This window comes from Dendrobates tinctorius, unplaced genomic scaffold, assembly GCF_039654945.1.
Source record: "Dendrobates tinctorius isolate UK_male_01 unplaced genomic scaffold, ASM3965494v1 ptg000086l, whole genome shotgun sequence".
In the NCBI taxonomy this organism is placed as follows: Eukaryota; Metazoa; Chordata; class Amphibia; order Anura; family Dendrobatidae; genus Dendrobates; species Dendrobates tinctorius.
Window position 1 is genome coordinate 14693066 of NW_027361754.1, and position 26059 is coordinate 14719124.

The following is a 26059-nucleotide window of genomic DNA, read 5'->3' on the forward strand; positions in this document are numbered from 1 at the left end:
TACGGAGTGGAGCCATGTGTGTACAAGGTGTAACGAGCTTGGCCATGTGTGAATGAGGTGTATGGAGCAGAGCCGCATTTGTTTGAGGTTTACGGAGTGGAGCCATGTGTGCACTGAGTGGGTGCGTGAGGTGTACGGGTGCAGAGCTGTGTGTGTACGAGGCATACAAAGTGGAACAATGTGTGTATGAGGTGTGCGGAGCCATGCGTGTAAAAGTTGTATGGTGGGGAGCATTCATACCTCCCAACTGTCGGATCCAGCAGGACAATCCCGATTGAGATTCTGCCCCGCTGTGCCGGCTGGGAGCTTACTTTTCCCGCGGACGCAAGAGTACATGGCGGAGCCCCAAGGAGCACATTTAAACTCGCATGGGACATTCCACCGGAATGACGTGCTGGAAACTAACCGGAAAGGAGGTAATTCCGGGAGGAGATTGTGATGGAACCATGGAGGCACTTCAGGGAATGCTTCATATCCATTTGTGTCCTCCGACAGCGGGGACAGCAGGATCGCCTTTTAATCGGGGATGCCGGCCATGTGAGCGGATCATGATATGTTCTGCACCGGAGGCTCAGGTGGGCACTACAAGGGGAGCCGGGCTGCTATAGTATCTTTACAGAATCTTTCTCTCTCTGTTTCTTTCTCTCTGTTATTTATTTCCCTCTCTAATCTTTCTTTCTCTTTCTGTTCTTTCTGTCTTTCTCTGTTCTTTCTTCCTTTCTTTCCCCTCTTTCTTTCTCTCTGTTCTTTCTTTCTCTCTCTGTTCTTTCTCTCTCTGTTCTTACTTCTTTTCTTTCCTCTCTTTCTTTCTGTCTCTGTGTTCTCTCTCTGTTCTTTCTTTCCCCTCTTTCTTTCATTCTTTCCCCTCTGTCTTTCTCTCTCTGTTCTTTCTTTTTTCTCTGTTCTTTCCTTGTCTTTCTCCCTGTTCTTTCTTTCTTTCCCCTCTTTCTTTCGCTCTTTCTCTGTTCTTTCTTTCTTTCTCTCTCTATTCTTTCTTTCTTTTTTCTCTCTCTGTTCTTTCTTCCCCTCTTTCTTTCTCTCTCTGTTCTTTCTTTCCTTCTCTTTTTTCTCTCTGTTGTTCCTTTCTTTCCCCTCTCTCTCTCTGCTCTTTCTTTCCCCTCTCTTTCTCTCTCTGTTCTTTCTTTCTCTCTCTCTGTTCTTTCTTTTCCTCAGTACCAGCCACTGTGCCCATAATGCCAGCCACTGTGCCCTCAGTACCAGTCAGTGTGATCAGCAGTGCAAAATGGGTGCGGTTGGGGCTTGGATATGGGTGTAACCAGTTGTGAAATGGGTGTGGTCGTGGGCGTGGCCTAAAATTTACAGCGCGCCCGACCATGGCTTGCCCCCTCTAGTTTTGATCCTGGGTGCGTCCATACCTGGGTCTAAGCTGAAAAAAGTAAACAAGCATTTCTAAATGAAAAAAATTCCTGCCGTTTACCAGAAAAATATTCAGGCAAACCCACCTTAGGTTCTTCAGAGCGGATTCCAGGGCAATTACTCACGTGATGTTGTAAGCTGGCAACTTCCAATGTTAACCCTTGCAGGCATTGAGCAAGATCTTGAACACTGTTCATATTGCAGGAATTCAGGAGGTTTTTTTTATACTCTTTTGGGCTGGGCAAACTGTTACGGATCTGCGACACAGGACTAGGGTAGAAGGGGGAAAACTGACCCTGGACTATGACTAGGCTGATACCCTACGATTCCTTGTGAATAGACCCACCGATGATCCTAAGTTAATCTCAAGCAAAGACCTATAGATAGGGGGAGAGGGTTCCCTGAAAGATCTAAGGACTGGGTACAAAAATGGGTCACCTTCTAATAGAAAACACAGAAGGCTGCAGAAACCAACTGAAAACAGAAACTAAGACTAGCAGAACTAGAGGTCCCAGCACTGCACAAATTAAAGCAAACAGAAGGCAAAGCAAAGCACCAAGCCAGAACTCAAGTGGATTAACACTGTTGTCCAGCAATGACTGGGAGACAGGTGTTGGTTAATAAAGAGTGATACAATCACCAGAACCAAGACAAACCCAGCACCAGAGGAAAAAGACCAGCAGTCAGAGCACCACATGAAAATGGTGGATAGACACAAACTAAAGAGATTCAAACAGTCAGCCAGAGCCACCGCACTACTACCCCTAATATCCCACATCATCCCATCAGTCAGAGCCACTAGAATACTACCCCTAATATTCCACATCATCCCATCAGCCAGAGCTACCAGACTACTACCCTTAATATCCCACATAATCACGTCAGCCAGAACCACCGGACTACTACCCCTAATATCCCACATCATCCCATCAGCCAGAGCCAACGGACTACTACCCCTAATATCCCACATCATCTCATCAGAGCCACCGGACTACTACCCCTAATATCCTACATCATCCCATCAGAGCCACCCAACTACTACCCCTAAAATCCCACATCATCCCATCAGCGAGAGCCACCGGACTACTACCCCTAATATCCCACATCATCCTGTCAGAGCCACCGGACAACTACCACTAATATCCCACATCATCCTGTCAGAGCCAACGGACAACGGACACATGTCATCTGGATGTTCCGTGGAAAAATCACATGGAAATTGCATGACACTCGCGTAGCACTCATTCTTTTTTTTGTCTGGAAATCGGACCGGTTTTTTTTTCCTCGCAAATGGGTATGAGCCCTTAAATCAAATTCTGTAAAATCTTAGAATCAGTAAGCAGCTAAAATTTTACCTTAGTAAAGGACACAAACAAATAATTAAGAAATCATTAGCTTTATTTCATTATTCATATGAACCAGATGGAGAACAGAACAGCAAATAAAATCAGTGAACAATCTGTTAGCCAGCGTATTGCTCTACACATAATATTTTGATTCTTACCTTATACACACTTTTTTGTGTTCACTTAGAATATTAGGCATCCACTAATGTTCATCTGTATTTTGCATCTATGTGACATCTATAACATCTTTGGTACAATAAACCATCGGTGCCATCCCGCAATGAATTGGTATTTTAATCAAATAAAATACGATATATTTCTCCTAGGATATGTCCTAAACAGCAGCTCTTATACTAACGGCTAAGCAGCTACATTTTTATAGCTTTATATGTACCTGTAGGTATTTTATGATTATTCAACTTTAAAGCTTTACTTAGAAACTCTTGGCATACAGACCTAGTTTATGTTTCTACTTCTCTTTGTGAGCTGCAATGAATAGCGCGTTCTTATAGTCCATAAGGTCACTCACAGCCGTTCTCTTCTTAACCTTACAGGTATCAATAGCAAAACCTTCTTCAACTAGAACTTTCCTGGCAAAATTCTCATCAAATTTGAGCATATGGAACTTGTCTTTCCCGATTGTAATATATGTTGCATCTAAAACTGCAATAAATATGAGATGTCCTCCAGGTTTCAGCAACTTTGAGATCTTCCTAAGATAATTTTTAAGTTCATCTTGATTTTTGCTAATAAATTCTAAAAACCAAGCAATGATGATGCAGTCTACTGGTGGTAGAACTATCGGTTCTACGATATTTTCTTTTTCGAAGTCACATTTCACAACATGTCGAAGGGCTGTTCGCACGTTCCCATCTTTGTCCTGAAACTGGTCACTAAAATAAATGGAAACATGAAGAATGTGATTGTATCACAGCCATTTTTATTAGGAAAGCATTAGGGCCCAACAGGAGTCAATGGTTAGAACTGGACTATGGGTTTTCAGTTTTTGGGAAAGGCTTAAATTTAGCCAAGATTGCTGCTCTGCATTTTAGTTTTGAAAGTTCAGACTATGTTTGGGTGACTATGTGTGATGCATGCCCTGGGAGCTTCAGTAGTATACATATACTAAAAGTATTCATAAGCCTGCATTCACTCAATGGGGACAAAAAAATATGTGATAATCTCTTTCAACAAAACTTTTTTAACTGTATACAAAACAGTGGAAAACTGCACAGATGGTGCTTAGTCCTCAGCTATGAGAAGAGGGGGAGAGTATGTTTGGGTGACTATGTGTGATGCATACCCTGGGAGCTTCAGTAGTATACGTATACTAAAAGTATCCATAAGCCTGCATTTTGATACATGTGATACATAGATGTGTTGTGATGTTTTGTGTATAAATATGTGATTCTTCACATATTGTATTAGTCAATGCCTGATGAAGAGACCTGAGTAGTCTCGAAAGCTTGCAATGTGTTACCATCTTTTCAGTTAGCCATTAAAAGGTATCAAATACTGAGGACACTCAATTCTAAATATTCTTTCATAAGCCTGCATTCACTCAACGGGGACAAAAAAAATGTAATAATCTCTTTCAACAAAACTTTTTTAACTGCATACAAAACAGTGGAAAACTGCTCAGATGGTCCTCAGCTTTGGGAAGAGGGGGAGAGTATGTAGGAAAGCCAGGTGGGACAGAGTATATGTGAAATCCCATTATTACGTTGCTTTCTTTGGAAAAGGAATGTGATTTTTGTTATGTATGTTCCAGGATAAGGCTGGCTTCCTTTAAAGAGTTGTACAAGTTTATGGAGTTCAACAATCCTCACACTGTCTGTACACAAGAATCCGGTGCCTATGAAAAGTCTAATGCCCCCCTGAGAGCGAGAATCCCTACAATTGGTATATTGTTCTTTAAATTGTGGCTAATGAGTGATATTTGTCACTATATGGCTAATCAGTGGCATACATGGAGGCAAATGCAGGGCTGTACTTATAGGATTCTCTTGATTATACCTCTGAATCAAATGTGCGGTGATCACAGGCATACTGTGTCATTTCAGAAGAATTCAGTGATTCAATCTTTTCAACCAAATTGCTAAAAGTTGACATTTTTACTGACAGTTGAAATTTCAATAGAATAACATTTTAAAATAAGGTTGGTGGAAGACATACAATATTTTACATGTTTTCGTTTTGTTTGTAGACTACCAGTACAATATATTTCACCTTTTTCCTTCTATGTCTGCATGATGTTTCGCAGCATGGTCCCACTCAAATGCTCCTGTACGTTCATGCATCCATCTTTTCAGCTCCATGATGCATCTGTCATTGGCCTTCAGCACAATGATATGTTTAAAGAATTCACAGACGGCGTATGAGGTGAATTGCGGAACTAACACTGAACTCAATCAAAATGTCTCCTTTAATGTGACCTGCAGATAAAATGTCTGAATATTGTTATATGCATACAAAAGGAAGTCATGATTCGTCATTACCTATATTCACTATGTCCACTATACATATCCTAAAAAGGTTATCTACTACATTAACAATCGCTTCCTAAATGAAGTAGACCCCCTTGCAAAATAAAAACACTTACAGATCATCAGTGGCCACTTATGGGCTGCTGCGCTGTCACTTCCTTTGGACAAATGTTGGATAAATGCAACAAGAGAGAACAGCACACCTCTAATCCCTTCCCACCCATGAATATGTACTACTTATTAGAGTTGAGCGAAACGGGTCAAAAAAATTCAAAAGTCGCCGACTTTTGGCAAAGTCGGGTTTCATGAAACGAAACCCGACCCTAGGATGAGGTCGGCCACGAGGTCGGCAACTTACGCGCCAAAGTCGCGTTTCAAAAGTTTGTTTTGCGCTCTTTTTCAGCCAATCAGGATCCACGGACACTGTGGGCAACGTGATGACATAGGCACGGGTCACCACCATCTTTCAGAAGGGCATGCAAGTGATTGGCTTGCTTTGGTGGGCGTCACAGGGGGTATAAAAGGGCGTGCACGCCGACCGCCATCTTACTTCTGCCGATCTTAGTATAGGGAGAGGTTGCTGCTGATTCTGTAGGGAGAGCGTTAGGCAGGGAAGAAGACAAAAAAACTGCTTCTGCTGCTAGCGATTTGGCCTGCACAACACACCAGTCACTGTGTGTTCAGTGCAAGGGGAGGCTATATTGTGGTGTATCAGTGGTGTTGGTTGTTGGGCTGCCTTTTAAGGCTTCCTGACAGGCTGGCATTGCTGTTTACCCACTGCTCCGCAAACTGCTTTTTTAAAAGCAATCCCAATTTTTTTTTTTTGTCCTGCTGAGAAGAAAAAAAAACTGCTTCTGCTGCTAGCAATTTGGCCTGCACAACACACCAGTCACTGTGTGTGCAGTGCAAGGGGAGGCTATATAGTGGTGTATCAGTGGTGTTGGTTGTTGGGCTGCCTTTTAAGGCTTCCTGACAGGCTGGCATTGCTGTTTACCCACTGCTCCGCAAACTGCTTTTTTAAAAGCAATCCAATCTCCCTTATCCTCTAGTCACTTTTGTCACAGCTGTGCCATCGAGCCTGTCACATAGCGCTCAGATATCAGTGGGCCTCACACAATCCAAAAGTGTCCACTGTCCACAAGTGTGTGCAGAAATTCAAAATCTCCCTTATCCTCTAGTCACTTTTGTCACAGCAGTGCCATCGAGCCTGTCACATAGCGCTCAGATATCAGTGGGCCTCACACAATCCAAAAGTGTCCACTTTGCACAAGTGTGTGCAGAAATTCAAAATCTCCCTTATCCTCTAGTCACTTTTGTCACAGCTGTGCCATCGAGCCTGTCACATAGCGCTCAGATATCAGTGGGCCTCACACAATCCAAAAGTGTCCACTGTCCACAAGTGTGTGCAGAAATTCAAAATCTCCCTTATCCTCTAGTCACTTTTGTCACAGCTGTGCCATCGAGCCTGTCACATAGCGCTCAGATATCAGTGGGCCTCACACAATCCAAAAGTGTCCACTGTCCACAAGTGTGTGCAGAAATTCAAAATCTCCCTTATCCTCTAGTCACTTTTGTCACAGCAGTGCCATCGAGCCTGTCACATAGCGCTCAGATATCAGTGGGCCTCACACAATCCAAAAGTGTCCACTGTCCACAAGTGTGTGCAGAAATTCAAAATCTCCCTTATCCTCTAGTCACTTTTGTCACAGCTGTGCCATCGAGCCTGTCACATAGCGCTCAGATATCAGTGGGCCTCACACAATCCAAAAGTGTCCACTGTCCACAAGTGTGTGCAGAAATTCAAAATCTCCCTTATCCTCTAGTCACTTTTGTCACAGCAGTGCCATCGAGCCTGTCACATAGCGCTCAGATATCAGTGGGCCTCACACAATCCAAAAGTGTCCAGTGTCCAAAAGTGTGTGCAGAGATTCAAAATCTCCCTTATCCTCTAGTCACTTTTGTCACAGCAGTGCCATCGAGCCTGTCACATAGCGCTCAGATATCAGTGGGCCTCACACAATCCAAAAGTGTCCACTGTCCACAAGTGTGTGCAGAAATTCAAAATCTCCCTTATCCTCTAGTCACTTTTGTCACAGCAGTGCCATCGAGCCTGTCACATAGCGCTCAGATATCAGTGGGCCTCACACAATCCAAAAGTGTCCAGTGTCCAAAAGTGTGTGCAGAGATTCAACATCTCCCTTATCCTCTAGTCACTTTTGTCACAGCTGTGCCATCGAGCCTGTCACATAGCGCTCAGATATCAGTGGGCCTCACACAATCCAAAAGTGTCCACTGTCCACAAGTGTGTGCAGAAATTCAAAATCTCCCTTATCCTCTAGTCACTTTTGTCACAGCAGTGCCATCGAGCCTGTCACATAGCGCTCAGATATCAGTGGGCCTCACACAATCCAAAAGTGTCCAGTGTCCAAAAGTGTGTGCAGAGATTCAAAATCTCCCTTATCCTCTAGTCACTTTTGTCACAGCTGTGCCATCAAGCCTTTCACATAGCGCTCAGATATCAGTGGGCCTCACACAATCCAAAAGTGTCCACTGTCCACAAGTGTGTGCAGAAATTCAAAATCTCCCTTATCCTCTAGTCACTTTTGTCACAGCAGTGCCATCGAGCCTGTCACATAGCGCTCAGATATCAGTGGGCCTCACACAATCCAAAAGTGTCCAGTGTCCAAAAGTGTGTGCAGAGATTCAAAATCTCCCTTTTCCTCTAGTCACTTTTGTCACAGCTGTGCCATCGAGCCTGTCACATAGCGCTCAGATATCAGTGGGCCTCACACAATCCAAAAGTGTCCACTGTCCACAAGTGTGTGCAGAAATTCAAAATCTCCCTTATCCTCTAGTCACTTTTGTCACAGCAGTGCCATCGAGCCTGTCACATAGCGCTCAGATATCAGTGGGCCTCACACAATCCAAAAGTGTCCAGTGTCCAAAAGTGTGTGCAGAGATTCAAAATCTCCCTTATCCTCTAGTCACTTTTGTCACAGCTGTGCCATCGAGCCTGTCACATAGCGCTCAGATACCAGTGGGCCTCACACAATCCAAAAGTGTCCACTGTCCACAAGTGTGTGCAGAAATTCAAAATCTCCCTTATCCTCTAGTCACTTTTGTCACAGCAGTGCCATCGAGCCTGTCACATAGCGCTCAGATATCAGTGGGCCTCACACAATCCAAAAGTGTCCAGTGTCCAAAAGTGTGTGCAGAAATTCAAAATCTCCCTTATCCTCTAGTCACTTTTGTCACAGCTGTGCCATCGAGCCTGTCACATAGCGCTCAGATATCAGTGGGCCTCACACAATCCAAAAGTGTCCAGTGTCCAAAAGTGTGTGCAGAGATTCAAAATCTCCCTTATCCTCTAGTCACTTTTGTCACAGCTGTGCCATCGAGCCTGTCACATAGCGCTCAGATATCAGTGGGCCTCACACAATCCAAAAGTGTCCAGTGTCCAAAAGTGTGTGCAGAAATTCAAAATCTCCCCTGTCCTATAGACACCTTGTACCTTGTTTTACATTACTATATAGTTTGTTGGATTTTGTCTACATTTCTACCAAAAATGAGGAAGGCTGGTGGAAGAGGCTGTGGAATTGGGCGGGGGTTGGCAGCTGGTAATGATGGTGTTGGTGGTGGATCTGATGGTAGTGGCAAGAGCAAAATAGGACCGAATGCAGGAGGTGCTGACCCTGCGTCATCGTCTGGCTACATAAGGCCTCGAACGCTTAGTTTTCTAGGAGTTGGCAAACCGCTTTTAAAGCCAGAGCATCAGGAAAAAGTTTTGTCTTACATTGCTGACTCAGCCTCCAGGTCTATCGCCTCCTCTTCTTCAGTTGTAAAAAGTAAAAACACTGAGTCGTCATTGGAGGCTCATGTTCATGAACCAAACCCTTCCTTGTGTCCTTCACCCCAACCAAGATTGAAGGATGACTCAGGCCATACTACTGATTACTCCATGGAGCTGTTTTCACATACCATGCCTGGATTATCAAGTGAAATGGTGAATTACCCAGGCCAAGATGAATCTGACATGGAGTGCACTGATGCACAGCCGCTGATGGATGATTCTGCTGGTACATTCACTCAGAGCACTACATTGTCCTCGCAGTGTACAGAGCCAGATTCTGACCCTGATGAGACTCAGGTGCCCCTTCCCGCACACTATACCACCATACACGGTGACACAGAGGAAGGTGCACATGACATAGAAGAGGAGGTGATGGATGACCCAGTTGTTGACCCAGATTGGCATCCATTGGGGGAAGAGGGTGCTGCTTCCAATAGCTCAGATGAGGAGCATCCACAGCAGACATCGACATCGCAACAGCTGTTATCTGGCAGGCCCGGAGCACTCCAAAGACAGGTTCCAAACATCAAAAGAGTTGCTGGACAGCTTGTCCAGAGGGTCAAAAGATCACAGCGTGCTAGGCCGCAAAATGCCTGCCAAAGTAGGAAGAGTGCAGTGTGGCACTTTTTTGACCAAAATCCTCATGATCAGGCCAAGGTTATCTGTAAGAAGTGCGCAAAGACCTTTAGCCGAGGGAAAAATCTGAAAAATTTGAATACCAGTTGCATGCTTAGACATTTAACCAGCATGCACTTGCAAGCGTGGACACAACACCAAACCTCAAGTGCCACATGTGCAACTGATCACAACGAAGGTAGTCAGCAACGCTACATTGTTTCCCCCACTGTAAGCCCACTGGTTAGCACAGCAGCAAATGTTGAGGTGTCGTTGCAAGACCACAGCAGTCAGGGAATCCCACTGTTATATCAACGAAAGACTGATTCTAGGCCATCAGAAAGAACACCAACTCCATCACCATCATCAACCCTCTCTCAGTCCGCCTTGTCCACCGCTACTTCCACCATATGCAGCTCTCAAGTCCAGCTCACCCTCCCAGACACTATGAGTAGGTCAAGAAAGTACTCAGTCTCTCATCCGCGTACACTGGGTTTGAACGCCCACATTGCCAAACTAATCTCGTTTGAGATGATGCCCTTTCGGTTGGTGGAAAGCACAGCTTTCCGCGAACTCATGGCCTATGCAGTACCACGCTATGACCTACCCAGTCGCCACTTCTTCTCTCGCAAAGCCATCCCAGCCCTCCACCATCATGTGAAAGACCGCATTGTCCATGCACTCAAGCAGTCAGTGAGCGGAAAGGTGCACCTCACAACTGATGCATGGTCCAGTCGGCATGGCCAGGGCCGTTACGTGTCCATCACTGCGCACTGGGTTAATGTGGAGGATGCAGGGTCCACAGGGGACAGCGGTGGTGGGACAGTGCTGCCTAGCCCACGGTATAGGAAACAGTTGGCTGTAGGCGTTCGACCCTCCTCCTCCTCCTCCTCCTCCTCCAGAAGCGAAAGCTCGTCCACAGAGCGCAGTTGCACACGATGTGTCCCCCTATCGAGCAGCTAGTGGAAAGCGTCAGCAGGCTGTGTTGCAGATGATGTGTTTGGGCGACAGACACACCGCCGAGGTGCTGGCCGAGTACTTGAAGCGACAAACTGAGTCATGGCTGGGCAGTGTACATCTTGAGGCAGGCAAGGTAGTTAGTGATAACGGACGTAATTTTGTGGCAGCCATAGCCCTTTCAAAACTCAGCCACATACCTTGCTTGGCTCACACCTTGAACCTGGTGGTGCAGTGCTTCCTCAAAAATTATCCGGAGTTAACAGCCCTGCTCCAGAAGGTGCGAAGACTGAGCGCGCACATCCGCCGGTCGCCTGTACACTCCGTTCGTATGCAGAAGCTGCAGCGATTGCTCCACCTTCCCAACCACCGCCTCATTATCGACATTGCAACAAGGTGGAACTCCACCCTGCACATGGTGGAGCGGCTGTGCGAGCAGAGGCAGGCCATAATGCATTTGTGGGAGGATACACGGCCAGGCACTTTGAGAGCAGACATGGAGTTGACAGGTGTGCAGTGGTCGAAGCTGAAAGACCTTTGTAAAGTCCTTCAGTGTTTTGAGGAATGCACACGGCTGGTAAGCGCAGACGACGCCATCCTAAGCATGAGCATCCCACTTATGCGTCTGCTCATGCAAACTTTGACGCACCTTAAGGAGCAGGCGTCTGCAGCCAATGTTGATGAGGAGGAAGAGGAGGAGGGAATCCTTGATGACATTCAGCCATTGTCTGCTCAGGGACCTCTCCTGGACGAGGTGGAGGAAGAAGAGGAGGAGGATGATGGGGATGATTACTTAGGGGAGGAGGATGCATCTCGTGGGGCAAGTGAAAATGTTGGCGTGGCAAGGTCTGGTACAGGGTTTGTGCGTGACTGGAGGGATGTGGATTTGCCAGAAAGTGCACCTCCACCCAGCACTCGCAGTGCATCATTGACACCGGGAACATTGGCCCACATGTCAGATTATGCCTTGCGGATCCTAAAAAGGGACCCCCGCATTGCCAAAATGATGAACGATGACGACTACTGGTTGGCCAGCATCCTGGATCCACGCTATAAAGGCAAATTACAAAACATCATGCCACAGGAGAACCTTGACCTAATATTGGCTAATAAACAAGCAACTCTGGTAAATCGGTTGCTTGAGGCATTCCCAGCACACAGCAGCGGTGATGGTTCTCACACGAGCCGTACGGGCCGGGGGCAGCTTGGCAGAGGTGTTCGTGGTGCACACAGCAGAAGTGGCGTTGGAGACAGGGGTTTCATGACAATGTTGTGGACTGATTTTTCAAATACCGCTCACACAACTTTTAATACTGCATCGATGGAAAGTGACAGGAGACAGCAGTTGTCAACTATGGTTACAAACTACTTTTCCTCCCATATCGATGTTCTCCCACACAGGTCATTCCCCTTTGACTATTGGGCCGCTAAACTGGACACCTGGCCTGAATTGGCCCAATATGCCTTACAGGAGCTCGCTTGACCAGCTGCAAGTGTGCTATCGGAAAGAGTCTTCAGTGCAGCTGGATCAATCCTGACAGAAAAAAGGACCCGTCTGTCAACCCAAAATGTGGATGATCTAACCTTCATTAAAATGAACCACGCATGGGTTTCCAAGGATTTTGTCTCACCTTCCCCTGATGACACATAGGGTGAAAGAAAAATGGCTTGCTTTGGTCCACCTCTTCCTGGTACTTCACCTATTTCGCCTTTTGCATCAGCTGAATGTCCAACATCAACATATGCCACTTTCTAAAACTCCCTAACTGTGCTGCCTCCCCCACCATGGCCGGGGTCACCACCTAGCGCACGACACCGTGCGAGTGCCGTTGCCCTGGACAGGTGGGTAGGCCGACTCTTGGGCGCGGGCACTGGCACAGGGTCCCTCATAGTGCAATCAAGTGTCTCTGACGGTGGTGGTGCACACCCGCCGTCAGACACACCGCTGTACTATGAGGGGCCCAGTGCCAGTACCGACGCCCACGAGTGGGCCCCCCTTGCTTGGGCAGGGCCCCAGCATTTGCAATCTTTACCTCTCCCTGCTCCTCCGCTGTGTAATCTGGGCCGTCAAATCCATACTGTGCCTGACACCGTCTGAGCCTGCCTCCTGAGACATATATTTTGAATGTGTATGCTATCCATGCATGTTATCCGGGGATACGGTACCCTTTCTAACCTTTGTGCAATCACGTGCAATCCATACTGGGCCTAACACTGTCTGAGCCTGCCTCATGCTGTATAGACATATATTTTGAATGTGTACGCTATCCATACATGTTATCCAGGGATACGGTACCCTTTCTAACCTTTATGCAATCACGTGCAATCCATACTGGGCCTAACACCGTCTGAGCCTGCCTCATGCTGTATAGACATATATTTTGAATGTGTACGCTATCCATACATGTTATCCAGTGATACGGTACCCTTTCTAACCTTTGTGCAATCACGTGCAATCCATACTGGGCCTAACACTGTCTGAGCCTGCCTCATGCTGTATAGACATATATTTTGAATGTGTACGCTATCCATACATGTTATCCGGGGATACGGTACCCTTTCTAACCTTTGTGCAATCACGTGCAATCCATACTGGGCCTAACACCGTCTGAGCCTGCCTCATGCTGTATAGACATATATTTTGAATGTGTACGCTATCCATACATGTTATCCGGGGATACGGTACCCTTTCTAACCTTTGTGCAATCACGTGCAATCCATACTGGGCCTAACACTGTCTGAGCCTGCCTCATGCTGTATAGACATATATTTTGAACGTGTACGCTATCCATACATGTTATCCGGGGATACGGTACCCTTTCTAACCTTTGTGCAATCACGTGCAATCCATACTGGGCCTAACACTGTCTGAGCCTGGCTCATGCTGTATAGACATATATTTTGAATGTGTACGCTATCCATACATGTTATCCAGGGATACGGTACCCTTTCTAACCTTTGTGCAATCACGTGCAATCCATACTGAGCCTAACACTGTCTTAGCCTGGCTCATGCTGTATAGACATATATGTACGCTATCCATACATGTTATCCGGGGATACCGTACCCTTTCTAACCTTTGTGCAATCACGTGCAATCCATACTGGGCCTAACACTCTCTGAGCCTGCCTCATGCTGTATAGACATATATTTTGAATGTGTACGCTATCCATACATGTTATCCGGGGATACGGTACCCTTTCTAACCTTTGTGCAATCACGTGCAATCCATACTGGGCCTAACACCGTCTGAGCCTGCCTCATGCTGTATAGACATATATTTTGAATGTGTACGCTATCCATACATGTTATCCAGGGATACGGTACCCTTTCTAACCTTTGTGCAATCACGTGCAATCCATACTGGGCCTAACACTGTCTGAGCCTGCCTCATGCTGTATAGACATATATTTTGAATGTGTACGCTATCCATACATGTTATCCGGGGATACGGTACCCTTTCTAACCTTTGTGCAATCACGTGCAATCCATACTGGGCCTAACACCGTCAGAGCCTGCCTCATGCTGTATAGACATATATTTTGAATGTGTACGCTATCCATACATGTTATCCGGGGATACGGTACCCTTTCTAACCTTTGTGCAATCACGTGCAATCCATACTGGGCCTAACACTGTCTGAGCCTGGCTCATGCTGTATAGACATATATTTTGAATGTGTACGCTATCCATACATGTTATCCGGGGATACGGTACCCTTTCTAACCTTTGTGCAATCACGTGCAATCCATACTGGGCCTAACACTGTCTGAGCCTGCCTCATGCTGTATAGACATATATTTTGAATGTGTACGCTATCCATACATGTTATCCGGGGATACGGTACCCTTTCTAACCTTTGTGCAATCACGTGCAATCCATACTGGGCCTAACACCGTCTGAGCCTGCCTCATGCTGTATAGACATATATTTTGAATGTGTACGCTATCCATACATGTTATCCGGGGATACGGTACCCTTTCTAACCTTTGTGCAATCACGTGCAATCCATACTGGGCCTAACACCGTCTGAGCCTGCCTCATGCTGTATAGACATATATTTTGAAGTGTACGCTATCCATACATGTTATCCAGGGATACGGTACCCTTTCTAACCTTTGTGCAATCACGTGCAATCCATACTTGGCCTAACACTGTCTGAGCCTGCCTCATGCTGTATAGACATATATTTTGAATGTGTACGCTATCCATACATGTTATCCGGGGATACGTTACCCTTTCTAACCTTTGTGCAATCACGTGCAATCCATACTGGGCCTAACACCGTCTGAGCCTGCCTCATGCTGTATAGACATATATTTTGAATGTGTACGCTATCCATACATGTTATCCAGGGATACGGTACCCTTTCTAACCTTTATGCAATCACGTGCAATCCATACTGTGCCTGACACCGTCTGAGCCTGCCTCCTGAGACATATATTTTGAATGTGTACGCTATCCATACATGTTATCCGGGGATACGGTACCCTTTCTAACCTTTGTGCAATCACGTGCAATCCATACTGGGCCTAACACCGTCTGAGCCTGCCTCATGCTGTATAGACATATATTTTGAATGTGTACGCTATCCATACATGTTATCCGGGGATACGGTACCCTTTCTAACCTTTGTGCAATGACTTGCAATCCATACTGGGCCTAACACTGTCTGAGCCTGCCTCATGCTGTATAGACATATATTTTGAATGTGTACGCTATCCATACATGTTATTCGGGGATATGGTACCCTTTCTAACCTTTGTGCAATCCATACTGGGCCTAACACCGTCTGAGCCTGCCTCATGCTGTATAGACATATATTTTGAATGTGTACGCTATCCATACATGTTATCCAGGGATACGGTACCCTTTCTAACCTTTGTGCAATCACGTGCAATCCATACTGGGCCTAACACTGTCTGAGCCTGCCTCATGCTGTATAGACATATATTTTGAATGTGTACGCTATCCATACATGTTATCCGGGGATACAGTACCCTTTCTAACCTTTGTGCAATCACGTGCAATCCATACTGGGCCTAACACCGTCTGAGCCTGCCTCATGCTGTATAGACATATATTTTGAATGTGTACGCTATCCATACATGTTATCCGGGGATACGGTACCCTTTCTAACCTTTGTGCAATCACGTGCAATCCATACTGGGCCTAACACCGTCTGAGCCTGCCTCATGCTGTATAGACATATATTTTGAATGTGTACGCTATCCATACATGTTATCCGGGGATACGGTACCCTTTCTAACCTTTGTGCAATCACGTGCAATCCATACTGGGCCTAACACCATCTGAGCCTGCCTCCTGAGACATATATTTTGAATGTGTACGCTATCCATACATGTTATCTGGGGATACGGTACCCTTTCTCACCTTTGTGCAATCACGTGTAATCCATACTGGGCGTGAGAACGGCTGGCGAGCTGTTAAGCAAGCTACAGCACCTGTCCAGACAAGTACAGGGATTCCCTAGCGAGGAGACTTATTTGATTGTTTTCAATGTTGGGACAGCAATTATTGGGGAGCACTATACTCTGGAGAATGATAGATGGGGCCCACCATACACTGGAACATTCCAAAGGTGGACATCAGACACTGGAGCAGCATTTACAGGGCCCATTATACACTAGAGCATTAGAAATGGGGCCCATTATGTTTGGAGCATTATTTGGGCCCATAAGACAGTGGAGCTTCATCCATGGGGACCAACATATACTGTAGCATTATGTGGAGCTCATCATATACTGTTTCAAACATTATATGGGACCAATGATTCTGTATGGAGAAATAGATGGCCTCGTCATGAGATGTAAAAAGTGAGGTATTTTTCATTGTACTATACCGCTATTTCTCTGCCGTATCGGAGCATGATGAGTTGTGGTATGTGTTAAAGGGGCGCTCTTTCGCCCAGGGCACATGAAAACCTGCAGCCAGCCCTCCCCCCCCACAACTTTAGCCAAATAACCCCCATTTTTCAGTGCGTAACTTGTATTATGAAGTTAATTAAGGTTGACAAGCTTAAGAAAGAAGAATTGATGCTTTTGGCATTCAAATGGGCACTGTAGGTGTGTTTCCTGTCCTCCTCTCACTGCCGACTTTTAATCCCCATTGACTTACATTGGGTTTCGTGTTTCGGGACGACCCCGACTTTTCCCTATAATCGGACGATCTTGCTCGACCCGACTTTTGGAAAAGTCGGGTTTCACGAAACGAAACGCGACCCTAAAAAACCAAAAGTCGCTCAACTCTACTACTTATCCATTTACTGCACACCTGGAAGATCACTAAACTATTAAGACCTGCTTTACATTTGTAGGGAGGAGGACCCCCGCAGAGTGTCTGGGCCAGAAACGAGCGGACCGCCCTCTGGGTTCCTAAAGAAACGCTACCCAGGGGACAACGGAGGAGTGTGGGCTACTAAGAGTGACAGGACAGCAAGGGGCGGGGCGAGTATAAAAGGGGCAGGGAGCACGCCGGGAAAAGAGTTGGTAGTACGCCAGACATGGAGCAAGAGACTGTGGGAGTGTGAGAGAGCCAGAGTGACTGACGGTGACCAGAGGAAAGATCAGCAGCAGAGAGGAGATCTACGGTGTCCTTCAGAGAGGAGGTACCGAGCTTACCGGCAAGAGACTGTCGCCCCTCTCCAAACTGGGGCTGCGACCTGCCCACAGTTGTCCTCAGCGGCTGCCACTGTACTCCAGCCCGCTGCAGCCTGCCCGTTGTCACCCACAGCCGCTGATGTGTCTCTTCAGCCTGCAGTTGCGGCATGCCTGCTGCCGCCCCACCTCAGTCCTTGGTTGCGGCCTGTTCATCACTGCCCACAGCTGCCATTACCCCCCTGCAGTTGGCAGTTGGGGCCTGCTCCTCGCCTACGGAGGGACTCTTTGCACAGGCCCAGTCCGTGCGCATGGCCTACCAACTGCCACTCTTCAAGACTACATCACTACCCTGCTTGGGGGGACTGGAGTCCCCGTGGACTCGCTAACGAACAGAACCCCGCTGTTGCTACAGGGGGTTACCTCAACTAAAGACTTCCTTAGGGCCTGCTGTACCCCAACTCCTGGGTGCTGAGATGCCTGAAGACGACGACAGATCCTCAGCAGCTGGGCCCAGCGGCTGCGACGTCAAAGCAGCCACATCAGCGACACCGAGGGACGTCATAACGGATAAGTTGACTTTAGGAAATAAGGACCCGTAGTTGGCCGTATCGTGGCCCTATAGTAACCGGCCTTGCCGAGTCAGTCGCATTCTCATTAAAGAAAAGTGTTTTATTGTTGTTGAGTCCCTGCGAGGACAATTGGTGTTACCCCCTTTTTGGTTGCTCAGTATAGCCCTAGTAGCTCCAGTTTATAAACGTTACTTTCCAAAACAACACTCAGTCTCGCGTCTCGTCACTGCATCCTGTGAACCTGTTACCTACTTTTGGCATAGTCAGCAGGATGCAGTCTCTGAGCGCGGACAATGGTGCCCCAGACCAGGGCAGGGCTGTGAACTCAACAGATAATGAGGGCCCCCGTTCCAGCATTTCATTGGGGGCTATGCTGAACAACCTGCCTAGGTTTTGCGGCTCCAATACTATGCTATGGAGCTGGACCAAGCGGACTCTTTTGGATGCACCCAATGACTCCTGACCTGGAAGCCGAAGTAGCTCTCATGGCATCAGACTGGGAGGCTTGGAATTCAGTGATGTTGAGGCCCTCGGGACACCGCAACACCTTTGATAAAGTTTTGCAGATAGTAGAACAGACCCATGGGGATCCAACTAATGTGGGAGAGTTAAGGGCCCAGTTGTTCAGTCGGATGCAGGGAGAGGGGGAGACTATCACCCAGTATATGAATGTCCTCCAAGAATTGCATACGGCTATTGAAAGAAAGAACGGTGTAGGGGTAGGACCTATTGACATTACCCTACGCGACCTACTGGTGACTGGACTGCGAGACCAGATAATAAAACAGGCCTTTACGGGAGCAGGTCAGAATGAATCCCCGTATAGACTTTTCAGAGGTGGGAAGTCAAGCACTGGCTTGAGAGCAAGAGCAGGGGATGGCAGTACCCATGGGGAAGGTCCGGAGTGTGGAGGCTTCTGTGAATACAGTCGAGGAGCCTCAATGGGTGGAGGAGATGAAACAAGAGTTGAAGAACATCAAGGGCGAGTTGGCCAAAGTGAAGAGAAGGACCGAGTCTGGGACTGGACGGCCTAGTTTTAATCCTGGCCCCTGGGAGTCCCGCTTGGTCGGTCTGCGCAGGCCCGGTGTTATGAGTGCGGAGAACCAGGCCACTTCGCCTGAGAGTGTCCGCAGCGTGGGAAATATCCACCCCAGCGGCCATTAAACCAGAGGGCTCCGGGCTAGGGGGATGCCGCTCGGAGCCAAAAACCACAACTAGGGGTGGTGGAAGTTCTGAAGATTTGGTCGCAAAATGTCCTGTGGTTTGGGCAGAAGTGGAGGGCCGGGCAAAATTTCCCCAAGGCAGCGAGACTCCAGTGGGGGCCCATGATCAGACTAGTAGCCACCAATCAACTACCGGTCCCTGTTGCCGGAGTGGTGTGGGTGCAGGTGACGTTGTGCAGTAAATCCCTTGGTCACAGAGGGGTGGTACTGACTCAAGGAGAAACCGATAAGCAGCATCCAGTCATCCTAGGCATTAACATACTACGGGAGTTCAGCAACCTTCTCCTCAATGATTCCACGCATAAGATCCTGAAGCAGTGGGGTTCTCGCACGGCCTAGGGACAGGTATTCCAGCAGTTGGTGCGGGAAGTGCGGGTACATCAGGACTGCCGGGAAGGCGAGGCTCTGGGCAAAGTCATCGTGCCAGCGGCTCCCCTGCTTATGCTACCTCCTGGGCAGACTGTGGTGGCCCTGCCATTTCGAGCCTCGATACCCTTGGAGGGTGTGGAGATGCAGGTGGAGCCATGCTAATCGGAGCGCTTACCTCCTGGCATACTGGTGGCCTGTTCCCTGACTACAGTGCAAAAAGGGACCGTCCTGGTGCGCTGCATCAACCTCAAAGACCGAGACATCGTCCTGAAAGCTCGGACCGAACTGGCCAAGCTAGTAAGGCCTTTAGAAGAAGTGCTGCCGGCTCCTGTGGTTCAATTGAGAGTGCAATCCAAGGATCCTTGGGAAGTAACGATTCGGACTCTACAGGCCACCGAAATTTCGGCTCAGGAGAAGGGTCGAAATATCCTGGAACAGATGCGGGCCGAGCTCTGCGGACTAACTCCAGCCCAGCTCTCCCAGATAAAAACACTGCTCGGACAGTACCATGAAGTATTTGCTAGTCATGAGGAAGATTTTGGATGTACCACCGCCATCACTCATTAAAATCCCACGGCAGGGGCGGCCCCCATCTGAGAACGATATCGACAGATTCTTCCACAACTCTACCAAGAGGTGAAAACTTTGTTGGCCCAAATGTTGCGAAAGGGGGTGATGCGGAAAAGCCAAAGCCCCTGGGCGGCCCCCATTGTGTTGGTCCGTAAAAAGGATGGTACCTTACGATTCTGTGTGGATTATCGAAAGCTGAATGCTTGCACTATTAAAGACTCATACCCACTGCCCCGCATAGAAGAATCCTTGTTCGCCTTGGGGAAGGCGACGTACTTTTCGACTTTGGACCTGGCCAGTGGGTACTGGCAGGTGCCCATGTCAGAAGAAGATAGGGCCAAGACAGCGTTCATACTGCCTATGGGACTATTTGAGTTCAATCGAATGCCGTTCGGACTGGCCAACGCCCCGGGACCTTTCAGCATTTGATGGAGCGGTGAATGGGAGATCTCGATTTTGAGGCCACATTGATATACCTGGACAATATCATCGTCTATGCTGCCACATTTGAGGACCACCTAAAGCGGTTGGGGCAGGTGCTTGGCCGGTTGCAAAAGCACGGGTTGAAGGTAAAACCCCAAAAATGCCACCTATTTCCCTCCCAGATTGAGTATCTGGGCTATGTCGTCTCGGCAGAGTGTTATGAATGAGTCACCGAAGGAGGAAAAAACAAAAATGCAAGCTAAGTCCAGAAAACCGGAGAGGTTGGTAGCTATCGGATTGCAGACCCCTGATCCTATCCACAACAACTAACAGTAGCCGTGGGGGGTTCCTGCGATACCCTAGACCCCTCGATCACAGCCGGAGAACTAAATAGGCCTAAAGAAAGAAAGGGGAAATCTAAACTGCCCCAGAGCAGACCCCAAAGCAATAGGCAGCCCCCAACATATAATGACGGTGAAGCAAGAGGAAAACACTAACACAGATAGAAAGATAGGTTGAGCAAACGATGGGGCCCAAGCTAACTAAAAAGGACAGGATAGAAAAGCTGCTGTCTGCAATCCGTAAAAAACCCTACCAAAAAATGTCCCAACCGTCTGATAGGAAAAACAGGCCCTGAAGTCGCTTGGACTTCAAAAAGACTATATCAGCACTCAGGTAAATTCTGAAGACAGAGCAAAGAGACAAACTGATCAGAGACAAAAATCGAACTCAGCACACCCCCGAATGGGGATGGCTGAACTGCAAAAAACAAGGAAAACAAAACAAAACTAATAAGTTCAATAGCAGAGCAAAAACTTGTCTTTGGGAAGCAGGAATCAGACTCGTCTCCAAGAATCCAGCAGAGAAATCACCAGCGACTCAGAAGGGTGTCAGCTGCCTTATATCCAGTCAGAAATTCCTGTTACCCAGTCATCATCTACCAGATCAGGTGTTTGGTAATCAGCCTCACTACCTTCCTTCACCAGAAGAGGGAGTTCATCAGACATCGACGGTGAAGGGGAAAATGAACTCACAACAGCAGAGGGTGTGAGGCTGTCCCGGGAAAAGGTTGCTGTTATTCAGGGATGGCCTACCCCCGAGACAATAAAAGACGTGCGGGCCTTCCTGGGGTTGGCCGGATACTACCGTCATTTCGTAAAGAATTTTGCATGTCGAGCTCGAGCCCTGCATGGCCTGCTGAAGGGGGCTCCGGCTGGGGCAAATGGACGAAAAATCCAATGGCAACAACCTCAGGAAGAGGCCTTCCAAGACGTCAAGGCTGCGCTCTCGGATGCTCCGGTGTTGGCCTATGCGGATTTCTCGCAACCGTTCATCCTACACACTGACGGGAGTCTTCACGGGCTGGGGGCTGTGTTGTCACAAGTTCAAGATGGCCGGGAGAGAGTGATCGTGTATGGAAGCCGCTCACTCCATCATTCCGAGCGCAACCCTGATAATTACAGCTCCTTTAAACTAGAGCTCCTCGCAGTGGTGTGGGCCATGATGGAGCGGTTTGCAGAGTACCTAGCGGGCTCCGAGGTAGTGGTGCGGACCGACAACAACCCGCTGGCCCATTTGGAAAATGCCAATTTGGGGGCTCTGGAACAACGATGGGTGGCCCGTATGGCGAAGTTCAACTATAAAATCATCTAAAAAAGAGGGGCCGAGAATGTTCATGCTGACGCCCTCTCCAGGATTCGACATACAACCCCAGGGAAGAGTCGAGACGACGAATTAGAATGGGTAGAGATACCGTTCGCCCTCACCGCTGCCGTGCTCACAGCTACCACCCAAAAAGTATCTCCCCCAGAGACCCCAAGGGGCTTGCTGGAACAATCTCGGGATAAGTGGATCCAACAGCAACAAGAAGACGAAGAAGTCAGACTTCTCCAGACGTGGGTGGCCGCTAGCCAACTGCCCACTGATCCCCAAAGACAAACTGACTCAAGACATGTCGCTGATGTTGTGACAATGAGAGAGGCTGGTTATCCGAAAGGGACTATTGTTTCATAAAATAACATCACAAACAACTTTCATGACGCTTTGTCAGGCAGCTACGCCCGGAGCCCAACTCCACGAACTGGCTTGAGAGGCCCACGAAAAAGGGGCTCATTTCGGAGCTAAAAAGACCTTGCAATGGTTGCAACAGAGAGTTTACCACCCACACTTGCCGGCTATTGTCGACGAAATTTGCCAGACCTGTCGCCTATGTGAATTAGCCAAACCGCCCACACAGCGAGCCTCAGTACAGACAATCGTGACCTCAGCACCCCTCGAGCTCCTGACGGTGGATTACCTGACCATTGGTCCCACATTCCAGGGGTAAGAACACTGCCATGTCATGGTGGACCATTTCACTAAGTTCGCTGTGGTCACCCCCACTCGAGACCAGACCGCAGAGTCGGCTGCCTCCGCAATTTGCAGAAACTTCTTACAAGTCTACGGCTGCCCCCAACAAATACATTCTGATCAGGGAGCATGTTTTTTGGGACCTGGACCCGGGTATCATCATGGGTCCAAAATCATTGGCACCAGCTGGAAACTCTTCATCGAATCACACATACCAAACTCCGAGACTTGGAACACCCAGGAAAGAATGCAACTCCACCTCCCCACCTCCAAAGCGGGGACCATGTACTTGTACTAGATCAACGCCCCCAGAACAAACTGGAGCCACGCTGGGAAGAGAGTCCCTATCGGGTCCTACATCGTATCAATCCTGAAGGACCTGTGTACGAAATGCGACCTGAAAAAGATGAAACGCTGCCTACCCGCAATGTGCATCGTAATATGTTACGCCCATGTATTTCCACTGACCCGAAGCAACCTGAACCTGCCCCTCCGGCCTCTGAACCGCTGCCCGTGTTTTGGGACCTGGACGACGACGAAGACTTTCCCCCAACAACCAGAGGCCCTCCACTCAATGATGAGCCAACTGACACAATTAGCCCACCCGGACCAGTTAACCCACCACCGTCCACCACCCCAGAAGGCCCCACCCCAGTCGAACTAAGACTCTCAGAGCGGTCAACAGCCAGCAAACCTCCCGAGCGATACGAACAAGACCAGTTCATATGGCAACAAAAATTGATACCCCCCACAGACCAATCCCAATATACTGAGACCCTCGCCCGAGGACTGGCGAGCTTACAGGATTGGGGAGTGTAGGAAGGAGGACCCCCAAAGAGTGTCTGGGCTGGAACCAAGGGGGCAGCCATCTGGTTCCGGTTCCTGTTACCTACACATTTACTGCACTTTCATGGTACGGGCTCAGGATCTATAACGTACAGCATGGCCTCATCTGCTGAATATATACATATTTATTTGTATAAGAAAAAAAATATATATATACATATTCTGCATCACCACATCTGCAAAAGTCCTATCTATTGAAATATGGCCATAATACCTCTAAAGATTAAAAGCAAAATCAAAATAACAGAATTACAGCTTTCCAGTTGTTGGAACTCTACAAAAATAAATTCAGAAAGAAGCAATCAAAATGTCATATTTACAAAATTAAAAACATCAGATGATTATGTAAAAAACAATCCCTCACCTTGCTCAATCGGCCAGAAAATGAAAACGTTACGAGTCTTGGAAATTGTCAACACAAGCGAATATTATTTTTTTTTTTTTTTACAAATTTCATCATTTTTGTCACCATTTAAAATATAGAAAAAAAGACAAGTTTAGAGTCACAATAATTGAATTGACCTGGAGAATCATATTGCCGAGTTATTTTTGCACTCTGGATACAACAGCGTGTTGAAGTTCCGACCAATATTCACCAACTTCACACAGCCATTAAAGAGGAGAGGACCAACATTCCAGAGGCCACAATTAATAACCTTATCAACTCTATGCAAAGGAGATTTCCTGTACTGCATCAGGCAAATGGTGGTCACACCAGATACTCACTAGTTTTCTGCCCCTTCCCTCCACAAAGACCTTTGGTGTACATATAAAAAGTCTTAGATCTTTGAGTTCAGCTCATGAAAAATGGGAGCAAAAACAAAAGTGCTACATTTACATTTTTGTTCAGTTTAGAAAGATTAATAAACCACGTACCCTCTGCAAAAGTTTTTGTAAGATTTTCAAGGGGAAATATTATGGAATCATCACCAAAATTCATTTCAGGTTTATCTGAAAAATAAGTTTCCAGATCTAATCTGGCATCAAAGCCATCTTCATGGTAGATCTTATAGTTAGAGGAATCCATTGTGTAGTCTTCTGTCACGGATGAGTTGTTTGTCTCTAAATGTCTGTTGAGGTCTTTATATAATTTGCAACGCTTCTAAGAATTAATTATGAGGTGATGAGTCTTGCATCTTAACGTAATGGGATTACCGTATATACTCACGTGGAAATTGTATGATCTTTCTATAAACAAGTTGGTTTTAGAGTATGTGCAAACAATGTTTTATTCAGGCGGGCAAAACAGTGACATTTTTCAAAGACACTTCAGGATACCAGAATGCTTTTTTTTCCTGAATTGTCTTTTTTTACTATATTCTGGTTATTTTGAGATATTTTCCATATTTTTGGGGGCTTTTTTACTTGCCTTTTCCATATGATATTTTTTTTACTTCATCCAACAATGAAAAAAACGCTTTCAACTTTTTAAACAAAAATGTTGTTGAAATGCTAACAATATGCCCGACATCTTATGGATGTCTCTTGAACCTTGCTATTGACTTGCTTCGGAGCAGAAAATACCTAGAGAATGATCTTCTCATTTCTTGTAATCACTGAACTGCTTGCTCACTCCCAACATGCACCGAACATCTCATTAACATAAATGAATAGAGAACAATTTTTTCACAAACTCAGCCATGGATTTAGACACTAAAAGCACAATAAGTTTTTATAAGGGCTGTGTCCGCTACAAGGTGCTGAACTTGGTTTGATCTGTCATTTTGTGCTGACAAACCCTCTTTAATATTTATAACTACTGTGTTAAGATTCCTCCACTCCGTGTGATGAGTGGCAGCTAAGTTATCCATTCTCGGGTATGGGTGTGCTGAGCTGTCAGTATCATGATAGACAGGTCATTCATCCCATCTGAGGCTGTGTGCTGAGCTGTCAGTTTGGTGAGTGAGAGTTCACTAACCTAATCAGGGCCCGGACATGCTGGATGTGGCACCCCAGAGTCCGGTTGCCATGGTGACATTGCCTCCCTCTTAGGGTTCATGCCTGGAGGCAGGGGGGTCCCCATGCCAGGTAATACACAGTATGCATCACAATTCCTGCTCCAGGCAAGAGGGGGAGCTCTAGTTGGGAGAAGGAGTCAGTTAATTCTGTTGAGCGGTTGGTCTGTGGAGAGGGAAGGGAGAGGAGTGGAGTCAAGGGCTCTGGGGAATTGAAGCTGCTTGGAGTTGACCCCGGAGCGGAGCGCTGACAAATAAGATGCGTCTTACCTGACGTGTCTGACCATGCATCTTTCAAAATCCATCTTTCAAATTACAGCTTTCTAATTATTACACTACTGTGAATTAGACTAGAATTCCATGATGCACTTACCCATTCATCACTGCTGTATTATCTTCATCCTCACCACCACCTGCATCATCTAATCGAGTTGTTTTGTTTACCCACAGGTATGCTCACTCATCCATTCAACTTTCCGGCCTTGTCTGTGTATATGAATTTAC

At 47.0% G+C, this 26059-nt stretch overlaps 1 pseudogene; it reads right to left on the reverse strand.

The window, feature by feature from the left end:
• Positions 1–2757: 2757 nt before the first annotated feature.
• LOC141097706 (indolethylamine N-methyltransferase-like) lies at positions 2758–24641 on the reverse strand (annotated as a pseudogene).
• Positions 24642–26059: the final 1418 nt, after the last annotated feature.